This window comes from Herpailurus yagouaroundi, unplaced genomic scaffold, assembly GCF_014898765.1.
Source record: "Herpailurus yagouaroundi ecotype Mexico unplaced genomic scaffold, PumYag 221, whole genome shotgun sequence".
Classification (NCBI taxonomy): domain Eukaryota; kingdom Metazoa; phylum Chordata; class Mammalia; order Carnivora; family Felidae; genus Herpailurus; species Herpailurus yagouaroundi.
In genome coordinates this window covers 18,865,429-18,878,175 of record NW_024412452.1, presented here as the reverse complement: position 1 = coordinate 18,878,175, position 12,747 = coordinate 18,865,429, and the positions used below count along the sequence as shown (strand labels likewise).

The 12,747-nt window shown below is 37.5% G+C and overlaps 1 protein-coding gene across 2 annotated transcripts in view; it reads left to right on the top strand.

The window, feature by feature from the left end:
• Positions 1 to 12,747, top strand: part of UGP2 (UDP-glucose pyrophosphorylase 2) — a 72,308-nt gene that overhangs the window by 1,419 nt on the left and 58,142 nt on the right. The gene's annotated exons all lie outside the window — the stretch shown is intronic.

Sequence of the window (12,747 nt, the reverse complement as noted above, 5' to 3'; positions counted from 1 at the left end):
TGCTGATTAACCCTGTTCTCTCTTCCTGGTGGAAGCCAAGGTAAAGATGTGTGCGCGGAAGGGAAGGGGAACCGTGAGGACCGAGGGAACGGAGGTGGGTTTTGCCAGGACTGTTGGGGAAGCTTTAGTGTTCTCTGCTTCTACTCCGTTTTGTGTGTACGTGGTTGGAGTCTCAGATTCAGTTATTGCGAAACCGGGAGTAGCTCATAGAAGCTGGAGGTCATTTCAGCAGGAGAAATGACTTTGCTGCATTGCTGTTTATTTTTTCCTTCTTTGAAATTTGGGAAGATTATTAAGGTTTCCTTGAAATTTGAAAATTGCCCTTTAAATTCTCCATGCGTATTTTAAAAGGGTTAGTGAATGCCTCTGAACTAAGTGTTAATTAACATTGCTTGTATGTTTGAATGTGTGTGTGTGTTTGTGTGTAGTTTGTACACATTGAAATTGGTGATACCTTAAACCTGTCGCTAGTTTTTAGCATAGGATTTGCATTCTGGTATGCAAGTAAATTCTTTTCTTGCATACTCCAGAGTTTAAAAGCTTCAGCTGTCTTGCTGAACACACAGGTAGTGAAAGTTCACAACCACTTAATGTGACTCCCAGTGGATGAGCTTTAAAAAGCAAATTGTCAGTTACGGCCATTATTTGACCCTGGGAATAAAAATGCCCTAGTAACTTTTATATCATTTTATTAACTCTTCTTTGAGTTTTGTATAATAGATTAAGAGTATTTGACTGTCTGCCTTATTTATGGAAGCAGATGAGACAGTTATGCTTGCCTTTAGCACTAAGCTCAGAAATGTCACTTGTTATTAGACTTTCAAATTTATGTATGTGGTGAGAGAGGCTGTTTATATTCTGATTGAATAAATGTCTTAGTCAAGAATGCAAAAACAGAGGTAACTTAATTTGCTGGTTTTGTAACAGCAACAGCAAAATTACCAGAAAGCTGCTTTTTGCAAGAGTATGCTAGGAAAAAGTGGACAAGTCACTTTTCTTTAAACGTTAAGAATATTACACTTCAGGTATTCCTAGTAGTTATGCTTAGAGTAGCTTGCTGGGATGGTGTGTGTTGACTGATTTCAAAGCCTTTGCTATTCATGGCTAACTATCTTCAGGAAACCCAAAATCAAGTGGCAATACCTAATTGTTGCTATGTATATTCCTTTCCCTTGTCATCTGCTTTTTATCTTGGGATACTTTTAGATTTATGGAAAGTAACACATTTGTCAAAACTAAGGAATTACCATTGGTACATCAGTGTTGACTGAAGAGTCAGGCTACTGTTCCATGATTCAACCCAACATTGCATTTAGTTGCCATCCACTTTTGGTTTAAATGGTAGTTTTCCCTTTAAATTAGCAGTTTGGCACCAGAAAATGATACCTCTCCCCCCCCCCCCCAAATTTAACATGATTTGTGTTCCATTCATTATTGTTTAAATTTTGTACTTTAAGTATAAACACTCTATGTGTTTAATTAACTTTGCTGCTGTTACAAATGATAAACCTAATTGGCTATTAACTCAGCTGTCGCCACAGATAAGTTTTCAAGTGTAAGGACTGGGATTTTTGTCTTTGAATTTTTTTGTACCAGATCAAATTGATCTTTGCTATATCACTTACTGATATTTCCACTCATTGACACTTAGCTCGTGACATAGGAGAGAGAGAGAATTATTGGGCTCCTAACTGTTTTCACCTGTTGTCTCATTTAAGCTTCACAAGAGCTCCTAAGAGGTAGATTTTAATTATGACCTTACAGCTGAGGAAATTTAAGGAGCCTGTCCAAAGTTCACAACTAGTAAGCATTCAAATTACTATATAAATGTTTCTAAAACCCTTGTCATTTCCAGTACTTTTTGTTGCCTCTTACATTAAAAACCTACCCAGATGGCTTTTTTCTCTAACTAGACTGTCAGTTCCCTGTGGGCAAAGATAATATTATATCCCTATGGGAAATAGTGTCTTGAAGTGATGGATGCTCTAAAAGAATTTGTCATGGATGACATGAGAAACTCAGCATTTTCCATGTACTTTTTAGTAGGATTGTATACATTTTTTATTTTCAGTTACAGTTTTTTTTTTTAATAACACCACTTAGATTACATAAATGTTGTGAAAGATAGAAGGGTTTAGATTTAGGTTTGAATTCTCCTGACAGGTGATCTTAGATACATAACTTTTCTGAGGCTCAGTTTCTACTTATATAAACATTGGGTATTAATACTTTGCCACAGGGTTATTGAGAACCCGAAATGAGATGAATTATATGAAGGTCCTAGTCATAAAATAGATGGCCAGTGAGTTTTGCTTTTCTTTCTTGAAATGATGGTGGCCATTCAGATAGCATCACCACCATAAATACAACCTTATGTCATCAACAGCAATAAATAGAGACAAAGCAGGTATCACTGTTCTTTATTTTCCTATTCTAAGTTTGGTGTTTAGGTCCCCAAGATCTATTTAAAAAAAAAAAAGTGCAGGAGTGGGAGAGGAGAAGTTCGAATTGTGATATAAATACATAGTTGATGACAGTTTTTGTTTCAGTAGAGTCAACAAAAATATTTTGAGCGTTTACATGTGTATCCCTTATAGTGGGCACTTGAAATTCAGAACATCTAGGTATTATAACTGCGTGTTGTGTACATGGGTTTTTGAATGCCTGGTCAGGACTTGGGGTTTCTATACTTGGCTTGAATTTCTTCTCCCAGATCGAGGCAATGTGCTTTGCAGGAAGGCTGGGCATCTCCATTCTCAAGCACTTTGACCTGTCATTAGGTAGAAAAGTTCAGTTAATGAAAATGCTTAGGCAAGAGTATTTTCAGTATACACTCCTTGGCTGAAAGAAGGTTCAACTTTATTTGGCCATCTCTCAAGTCTGTGTTCCTCTGGCACTTTAGTATCTTTCTTATAGGAAGACTCTCCTGAAGATAAGCCCTAATTCCCTAGCTGTTGTGTTCTGCCCTCAGGTCACCTTCTGCCTGCCTGAAAATTACTTCCCATTTCCTGGTTTTCTCCACCCCAGGGGTTGTTGCAGGGCCCCCAGTTACTCTAAATAAATGTGAGTACTAGCGGTGTTGAGAAGGGACTCTGCATAATAGTTGGAGGTGCTAGGGGTCCTCAGCAGCTGTGACTTTTTGCCAGGTTTGTCAGTAAGTGTCATTTGGGATTTAGCTTTTTTAAAAGTTCTGAGAGTTACAGGATAATCTCTCTACATGATTTGGAATTTATAAATGGTTCAGGAACTATTGTTATCTAGCTTGCTAAGGACATGTTATGTGCTTATACTGTAATATTAAAGGAACTTTTTTGAACTGTTTTTAATAGGCCATTATCTAAATTATATAAAAATTTCCTTTAATATTCATAAATTGAGGTGCTTTCTTATATTTCAGGGGAAGCCATTTTAGTATCTGTGTGTCACTTAAAAAACATTTGAGGCCTATCGACTTTCCCATTTGTTGGAATTCTCTCTTTATGACTTTATTTTTATGATTCCTGCTTGGTAGATGGCAGCTAGCCAGGGAGGATTAGCTGAGCTAATTTTAACTGGAGGGGTCTCAGATGAATATACGGATGAGATGCAGTGTGGGGCCTGGTTGTGGAGGTTGGGCCTTGGCCTGTTTCTTCTCAAATCCTCAAACTAAATTTAGCTTATTGCTGATTATTTAGAGGACTAGGATGTTTTTAGCCCAAGGGGATTGTGACATGGATTTGAGGCAGTAGTAGAGGGGACAAAGTAGTGACTAAAGACCACTCCTCATTTTTTAAAGATACGGCTTAGGATTCATTATGTTGCTAGAGAGAGGGGGGACTTAGTTACATTCAGAATCACAGTTCCAAGTGGAAAATTAAAAGAAACTCAGAATAAAGAGTTGAGCTGACGAAAACTTTGTTTTCCACCACGGACTTTGTAATCTCTGTGGTTAAATTCCCTTTGTTCTTGATAACTGGGTCTTTCTTCCAGTAAGATGGATGGTTTTAATTTGTGAAAGCCTACTGAAAAAAGAAATTGATAGGGAACGTTAGAGAAATAAGAAATATTAACTGGTACACTTCTCAGAAGTGCCATCTTAATATTCTGAAGATAAATTAAAAAGTAACTTTAAAAGGAAATTACTCTAAAATGTTAATTTTGGATAGTAGGTGTTTTCTTGTAATATTGCTTCATAGAGACCCTTCTCTGTGTGTGTGATTTTTTTTTTCGTAGAAAGTTGTAATTTTATGAATTGTAGTAACTTTAAAATAATGGGAGACTTAATAATAGGATACTTAATAACATTAGTTGGCCCAATAATGAAAATGTTCCCGATAAAAGAAATAATATACTGTAGTTTTTTATTTTCCACCAAATTGTATTTGGAACTTTTATGCCTAAGTGCAGGTATTAGGAGTTCTCAGAAAGTCAGATATATCCATTTTTTTTTTTAATTTTTTTTTTTCAACGTGTATTTATTTTTGGGACAGAGAGAGACAGAGCATGAACGGGGGAGGGGCAGAGAGAGAGGGAGACACAGAATCGGAAACAGGCTCCAGGCTCCGAGCCATCAGCCCAGAGCCCAACGCGGGGCTCGAACTCACGGACCGCGAGATCGTGACCTGGCTGAAGTCGGACGCTTAACCGACTGCGCCACCCAGGCGCCCCAGATATATCCATTTTTAAAAAGTTAATATAAACAAATATCTCAGAGTTACACTGTGGATTATCTATAAAAAACAAGTAATTAAGAGTTGACTGTACTAACTTTCCATAATGTGATTTTTCTTGATATCCAGAATTTATGCCAATGGAGAAAATCCCAGAATTATTAGAATAAAATTTGGGGGCAGAGAGCCTCTGAGGGTTTGGGATTTAGTGAATGAGGAAGTATTATGATTCACTTACCACCATTTTGATTGCTTGGAATCTCTTTAGAAGCTTGACTTTTTCTAAAGACTGGTGTCCTTTTGACACAGCCTATATTTTATAAACTATCAAATTTTGAACTTGGTGTAAATAGTGTTTGAATTGTGGACATCTTCATTTTGGGTGATTTGATGGATTGTTACAGGCAAAATGACAATTAATTAAAACCATGTGTCTTAGATCTCTAAAATTCTTCTACCAGGCATGTATCTTTCTATGCATAACTTACTGAATTCTTTGAAAGTTGGCTTGCTGAGCTATCAAAAGAAAATTAAGCTATGTGTTTAATTGGGCTTTAAGTGGGGGAAAGGGGATAATACTCCATTTGAAAGCTGTTTCCCAGTTTTCTGTTGGTGGTGCAGGCATCCCCTTTAGTTTGTTGCAAAGTAATTGTTTAAGGCTTAGGTTTTTTTCTCTGCCAACAGTCCCATTGTTTATTTCTCTCAGTCATTGCCAAATGAAATTGATTGTGCCCCAAACCATTTTGACAATTAAGGGTTGTTTTTGAGAACCGTGGAGAAATTGGCTATGTTGTCTTAGTTAACTTACATGAACAAAAAAATATTTCGTTTTCCAAAATATTTCTAGATATTTGTTAATTTTTCCTGTGTAAATCAAGAGAGTTCCCTGTTTTTCTGTGATTTCACTTGTATCTTTTAAAAAATATTCATTGTATTCTTGTACATAAAATAGTCACATTATGCTTAGTCCACTTTGAAATTATTAGTCACCAAAGTAAAAAATACTATTCTAGGGGATATTTCCTTTAATAGTAGCTCCATTGCTCCTCGGCCACAAAAGCCTGCAGACAAGGTGTTTTGAGTTTGCTTTCCTCTAGTTGCTGTCCTGGCAAAGGATGATGTGATGTTTCATTTATGTTTAAACCCTTCCTAGAATTTTGAAACTTCCAAAGAGTACAGGAAAATGGAATAACACAGTCCTATGTACTGTTTTAGATTCACTTATGCCAATGATAAAATGCTTGGCCTCATAATAAAATATTTAGAGAGTGCATAAAAAACTTCGATTTTTCATTGCCCAGAAAACAAACAGTATGGAGGGAAAAGGTGAAGAGCATAAAAGGATGCTTATTCTGTTACATAATTTTAACCCCCCCAATAACCTCACGTTATAGACATAGTTGGATTTTTGCATGTTTTAATTCAGGCTTCCACCTGGAGATGACAAACCAAGTAAATGCACTGTAACCAAGAAAGGGAAGACCTTCCTCCAGGAAGGAGAAGCAGGGCTCCAGGGTTTGAATTCCAGCTTGGCAGTGCTACTGTGTCCTTAGGCAACTCAGCATCTCTGAGGCCCTGTTTCATCAAAGATAAGGGAATAGGACTCACTGACCTTAAAGCTTTAACAAGCTTAGAAGTTTTAACTAAATACACATCTATCAAATTACAGGACCGGCCTGCCAAATCATTTTTTGTGCTTGATGATGAGGATTGATGATGAGGATTTGATGTTGTATTTCTTTTTACTCCACTCAGCAAATTAGTGTTCTAGGACCCTTGACATGGCCTTCTTAGATCTGTTCAACTTAATGCAAGGTGATATTATTTAACTAGTTGACACATCTCTTCTGAAAGTTCTGTGTTTTGGAAATGCTATTTTATTTTTTTCCCTTAAGATTTTAAGAGCTACTCTTGTATGAGGGCAGAGTTAATGTCAATTATTAATGAGAAATCTGGTTTATGTGTAAATTCTAATAGTTACAAATAATTTTTTAAGTAGGTAGTGCATGATTAGCAAAAATCTTGATTAGCAAGTAGATCTGCATACTCAGTGCTAGAACAGTTCTCAGAAGACTGGTACCTTTTATCAAAAAGCATTTATTAAGCATCATATGTATATAGAACTGGGTTATTTAAAAATCTATGTAAATGTAAATAGTCCTATAGTTTGCAATCTGAAATAATCAACATTGACTTTAATACTAAAAGATCATGCAAAGTCAACTAATTGAGTTTTCTTATGATTGAATGACATGGGTTATATTTTTCCTACATTAAGCTAAATCTAAATATATATATTGCCCAATTTTATTTAATCTCTAAAGTTAGTGAAGGGGAGTCTAGGTGGCTCAGTCACTTAAGTGTTGGACTCTTGATTTCGCCCCAGGTCATGACCTCATGATTTGTGGGATCGAGCCCTGCCTTGGGCTCTGAACTAACAGCATGGAATACAGCCTGAACAAAATAGACATGGTACATTCTTACAAAGATTATAACCTGTTGGGTAAGGTAGACATTGAATAAATTTTAAAAAGCACGATGGTATAAAGGAGAGGTAGAAGAATCTACCATGTGAGCATGTAGTGGGTAACCATGCTTAGTTTAGAAAGATTTCTAGGAGGAGATTACATTTAAACTGAACTCTGACAAATGATATATATTAGTGGTTGCTCAGGTTCACTAATATGAGAATATAAGTTTTGATCTCTATTTACACATTGCCAGGTGCCTGCGCTGTGTCAGGTGCTGAGTCAGATGTTGGGAAAAAATGTTTTTAATAACATAATATGGCTAGTGCCCTTAAAGTGTTGCAGACAGGCATCTAAGCAAAGAATCAAAATTTAAGGAGTGTTTGATATAATACAGAGGTAGGAGTGATTAAAACCTCCACATTAAAGGAATTATTGAAAGGAAGGCCTTTTTGAATATTCAGAAGCTACCACCAAGAACACAGAATGCCACCTCCAAAATAGCAGAAGCTACTCATTTGCAGAGTTTAAACCTTTGGGGGGCGGGGTTAAGTATCAGGGAGGTTTCCTGGAGGTTATGATGATTTTTATGATTTGGGAATTCATGCTGAGCCACTAATTTCTAATTTTTTCTTCCTCATTTTTGCCTACCTTCCTCTAAATATGTTGAATGACACTTGAGATGTATGTTTTGGAACAATCTTGTAATAATTAGTTTGCTGTTAATTTCATGGAGCAGAAAATACCAACTTTTGTCTTAAAAAAATGAGGGACTTCTATCACATGAATTCTGAAGTAGCATGTTCCGGAGTTGGCTAATTGAGTATAGAGACTGCATCAATCTTTCCTTCTCTGCTTGCTTGCTTGCTTTTTTTAATATTTTAAGTTTTTTATTTTATTTTCTTTGAGAGAGACAGGGACAGTGCAGGTGGGGCAGGGGTAGAGAGAGGGAGAGAGAGAATCCCAATCAGGCTTTGTGCCACAAGCGCAGATCCTGATGCAAGCTGAAATCCATGAAACTGAGATCATGACCTGATCTGAAACCAAGAGTCGGACAGTTAGCCGACTCAGCCACCCAGGCTCCCCTCTCCTCTGCTTTCTTAAGCCTATCTTTCTCATTCTTGGGTCAGCTTCCCTTAAGGTCACTAAATGGCAGAAGAAACAGGTGGTAAGTGGTGGACACATATGTACAGGGGAGGAAAAGTTTCTATTTCTTTCCAGGTGTCTCTTTTTTCAGTGAAGAGCACCTTTCTCTTAAGTCTTTTGGCAAACTATACCCTATGGCTCACTGGTCAGAATCATATTATGTTTCATGCTTAAACCAATCTCTGGGAAGGCTTTAGACCAGTCTGGGCCCCGTGCTGTCTCTGAAGCACCTGGCCTTGGGGCAGACAATAGGTGACAGAACAGCATGGGTGTGGAGAGAAGAATGATGTGTATGGCTGCTACAAATGTGTTAAGAAAAATGGAGTATAATCTATATCAGAGCTACTCAAAGCAATACAGGTAGCATTCACTTATTAGAAATGCATATTCTTCCTACACCATACCTACTCCCAGAGTCAGGATCCCAGGAGCTTGCCCAGGAATCTGTTTTAACAAGCCCTTCAGGTAATTTGTGTACACATTAAAGTTTTAGAAGCTCTATTGAGATATCACAAATGAATTAAGAAATTGCAACCTTTAGATGTTCTGGTCTAGCACTTTCATTAGCTTTGTCTACTCAAAAAATTACTTCAGCTTGGCTATTAAAACATGTCTGGCTAAGGAATTTGTATTTATTTCCCATCAAATGCAAATCTCATCAATGAAGAAGAGAAGTGATATGATTGGGGTTGCAGCTTAGGGAGACCAATCCATTCTGCCTGGTACCACCAGATTAAAGTGACAAATGGGCAGACTGGTTTGAAAACTGTTGTTGTCATGACCAGGAGATTGAAAATGAGAGGAAAATTAAGGTAGCAGCAGTGGGAATGGAAAGCGATGAAGGAGAATTGTGGCAACTGAAGTGTATAGTATTGGATTGGATGTAATGTGAGGGGAAAGGAGGGAAGAGCCTTCTGTGAGTGAGGTTTCTAGGTCATCTAGGACTGAGTGGGACAATGTTTATATATTGGGGGGCAGGGAGGTGAGTTTAGTTTAGACAATTTGGACACGTTCAGTGTGAGGTATCCAGCCCTGGTATCCAGGTGGGAAAGGTCTAGAAGGCTGTAGGGAAGGTGAGTCTGGAGCTCAGGAAAAAAGATGAGGATACGAGGCACATATTTGGGAGTTATCAATAAGGATACTGGGATACTGGTAAGGGTACTATTGGAGGGAAAAGTGGTCTGGGGACAGAATCTTAAGGAAACCCAGGGAGTAGGAGAAGAAAGAGCCAGTTAGGGAAACTGAGGCCTGGTCACAGAGGTGGAAAAGATATAGAGTAATATTGAGTAATGGAATTCAAACAAGAAAAGATTTTCTAGGAGGAATACTCACAAATAACTGAGTTTAAGGACTGCAATGAGAGCCCAAAAGAGGATGATTAGCTTTAATTGGTCATAAATCTAGTCAATATATGTCTTTAGTTTCATCCATGGTTATATTTACAGTTGCCAATACATTCTTGGGAGTTCTATACTGACAGTAGCCCCCATTATCCACCATTTCACTCACGTGCAGTCAACTGAGGTCTAGAAGCAGATGTTCCTCCTCCTGACATATTGTCAGAAGGTCAATACGGCCATATCCCAGGGATATTTCAGGTTTGGTTCTAGACCACAGTATTAAGCAAATATTGCAATAAAGGGAGTCAAATGAGGTTTTTTTTTTGTTTGTTTCCTAGCACATTTAAAAGTTATATTTATACTATAATATAAGCTATTAGGCATGTAATAGCGTTATATCTAAGTGTATGTACCTTAATTAAAAATTTTTTATTGCTAAAAAATGCTAATCATCATCTAAGCTTTCAGCAAGTCATAATCACTGGTCACGGATCACCATAACAAATATAACAAAAATGAAAAAATTTGAAATATTGCAAGATTACCAAAATGTGACACAGAGACACAAAGTGAGTAAATGCTGCTGTAAAAATGGTGCTGATATACTTGCTCAATTCAGGGTTACCACAGACCTTCAGCTTTGGGGGAAAAGAAGAACAAAAACGAATGCAATATCTGCAAAGTGCAAGAAGAGCAAAGTGCAATAAAACGAGACATGCCTGCCGTAGCCTAATGCTATATCACAGTGCCTACATCGTTCGCCTCGCTTCATCTCATCATTTAGGCATTTTATTTTCTCACAGCATCACAAGAAGGCTGAGTACATTACAATATTTTGAGACCGCATTCTCATAACTATTATACTATAGTTACCTTTTTATTGTTAATCTCCTATTGTGCCTAATTTGTAAATTAAATTTTATCATAGCTATGTATGTATAAGAAAAAACATAGTAAATATAGAGTTTGGTATTATCTGTGGTTTTAGGTCTTCCACTGGGAGTCCTGGAACATAGCCCCCATAGATGAGGGGGAACTACTATACTTGGATTGCAAGCCATTTCCAGGTTAAAGATAAAGTGAGCTCTCTAATTCTCTGACTTTGGGTTCCTCTCAATATGAGTTTCCAAGGAAGGTTGGGACTGATAGAGCTAATGAGTAGTGGGTGGGAGGTGGCCTGGGGAGAGCTCCTAACCTCTTTGTGGCTCTTGGTATTCTCTCTATACCCTTTCCGTGGCCTGTGCATTGTGAAGCTAGCTTTCTCCTTTAGAACGTGAAGTTGTTTTGTTTGTGCCAGTATCAGGATGTCAGGGAAGGGTGTTATGTATACCTTTTAGTTGATGAAATGGATGAAATGAAATACCTGAATTAAATGAAAACAAATGTTAGATTGAATGTCTCCTACCTCTTGATTCTATTGCTTTCCTCTTCCCCCACTCCTTTTTTTTTTTTTTTTTTTTTTGCTCCAGTTGGATAGGGGAAAGTCCATGATGTTGAAATTTTAATTCTTGTGAACAAGGAAGAATTAGGAAATTGAGGTGGCAGGAAAACTTCTTAAAAAAAATAGTTACTGCCATTCTAGTAAGCCCATGTGGAGATGAGTTTCCTGTCAGTTCCACTGGGTATAAGAAGACATTCTGATAGAAATGCTTTTGGAGGAGAGTACTTATGAATTTTGTGCCAGGGATTAGAGAGAGAGTAGGAGGAAAAAATGAGCAGGATGTTCTGCCTTATTGTGGTGGGATGGGGCTTTGCTTCTGACCTCCACCATTAGCTGGTTCTGTAACCTTGGATAACTCATTTAACTATTTCAGCCACAGTTTCCTCATCTGTAAAATGTTGAGGTAGATTAAATTCTCCCTCTACTCTCTAAAAATGTTTTGAGTTATCACCAACGTAATGAAATGTTTGATTCCTAATCCACTCTCTAATGTTGAGGATGATCCATTTTCTATTGCTAGAAAGTAAGGAGGGATAAAACATTTGGGAGATTAGAAATCTTGTATTATTCAGGGAATTCTTTAATTGACTTTTAATTAGAAATACAACTATCATTGCTGGAGGTGTAACCTGAGAATGTTAAGTCCAAGAAAGCTTTTAAGGTCTGTACTTCTTTTCCTACCCCAAATTCCAGACCTTTCTTAAAAAATTCAGGATAGATAAGGAAGTCACTGCAAAGAGAAATGGTTTCTAGCTATGTGTCTCCCGATCTGTGTCATGTCTTTAAGGTAAATACTCTTCTTGATTAAGCATGCGTCCTTATTCTTGCATATTCTTTAATCCTTAAAAGTCCTTCTTTATTCTTTTTCTATTTTTTAAATTTATTTATTTATTTATTTATTTATTTATTTATTTATTTTAAGTGTTTATTTTATTTTTTTTAATTTATATATGAAATTTATTGTCAAATTGGTTTCCATACAACACCCAGTGCTCATCCCAAAAGGTGCCCTCCTCAATACCCATCACCCACCCTCTCCTCCCTCCCACCCCCCATCAACCCTCAGTTTGCTCTCAGTTCTCAACAGTCTCTTATGCTTTGGCTCTCTCCCACTCTAACCTCTTTTTTTTTTTTTTTTCCTTCCCCTCCCCCATGGGTTCCTGTTAAGTTTCTCAGGATCCACATAAGAGTGAAACCATATGGTATCTGTCTTTCTCTGTATGGCTTATTTCACTTAGCATCACACTCTCCAGTTCCATCCACGTTGCTACAAAAGGCCATATTTCATTTTTTCTCATTGCCACGTAGTATTCCATAGTGTATATAAACCACAATTTCTTTATCCATTCATCAGTTGATGGACATTTAGGCTCTTTCCATAATTTGGCTATTGTTGAGAGTGCTGCTATGAACATTGGGGTACAAGTGCCCCTATGCATCAGTACTCCTGTGTCCCTTGGATAAATTCCTAGCAGTGCTATTGCTGGGTCATAGGGTAGGTCTATTTTTAATTTTCTGAGGAACCTCCACACTGCTTTCCAGAGCGGCTGCACCAATTTGCATTCCCACCAACAGTGCAAGAGGGTTCCCGTTTCTCCACATCCTCTCCAGCATCTATAGTCTCCTGATTTGTTCATTTTGGCCACTCTGACTGGCGTGAGGTGATATCTGAGTGTGGTTTTGATTTGTATTTCCCTGATAAG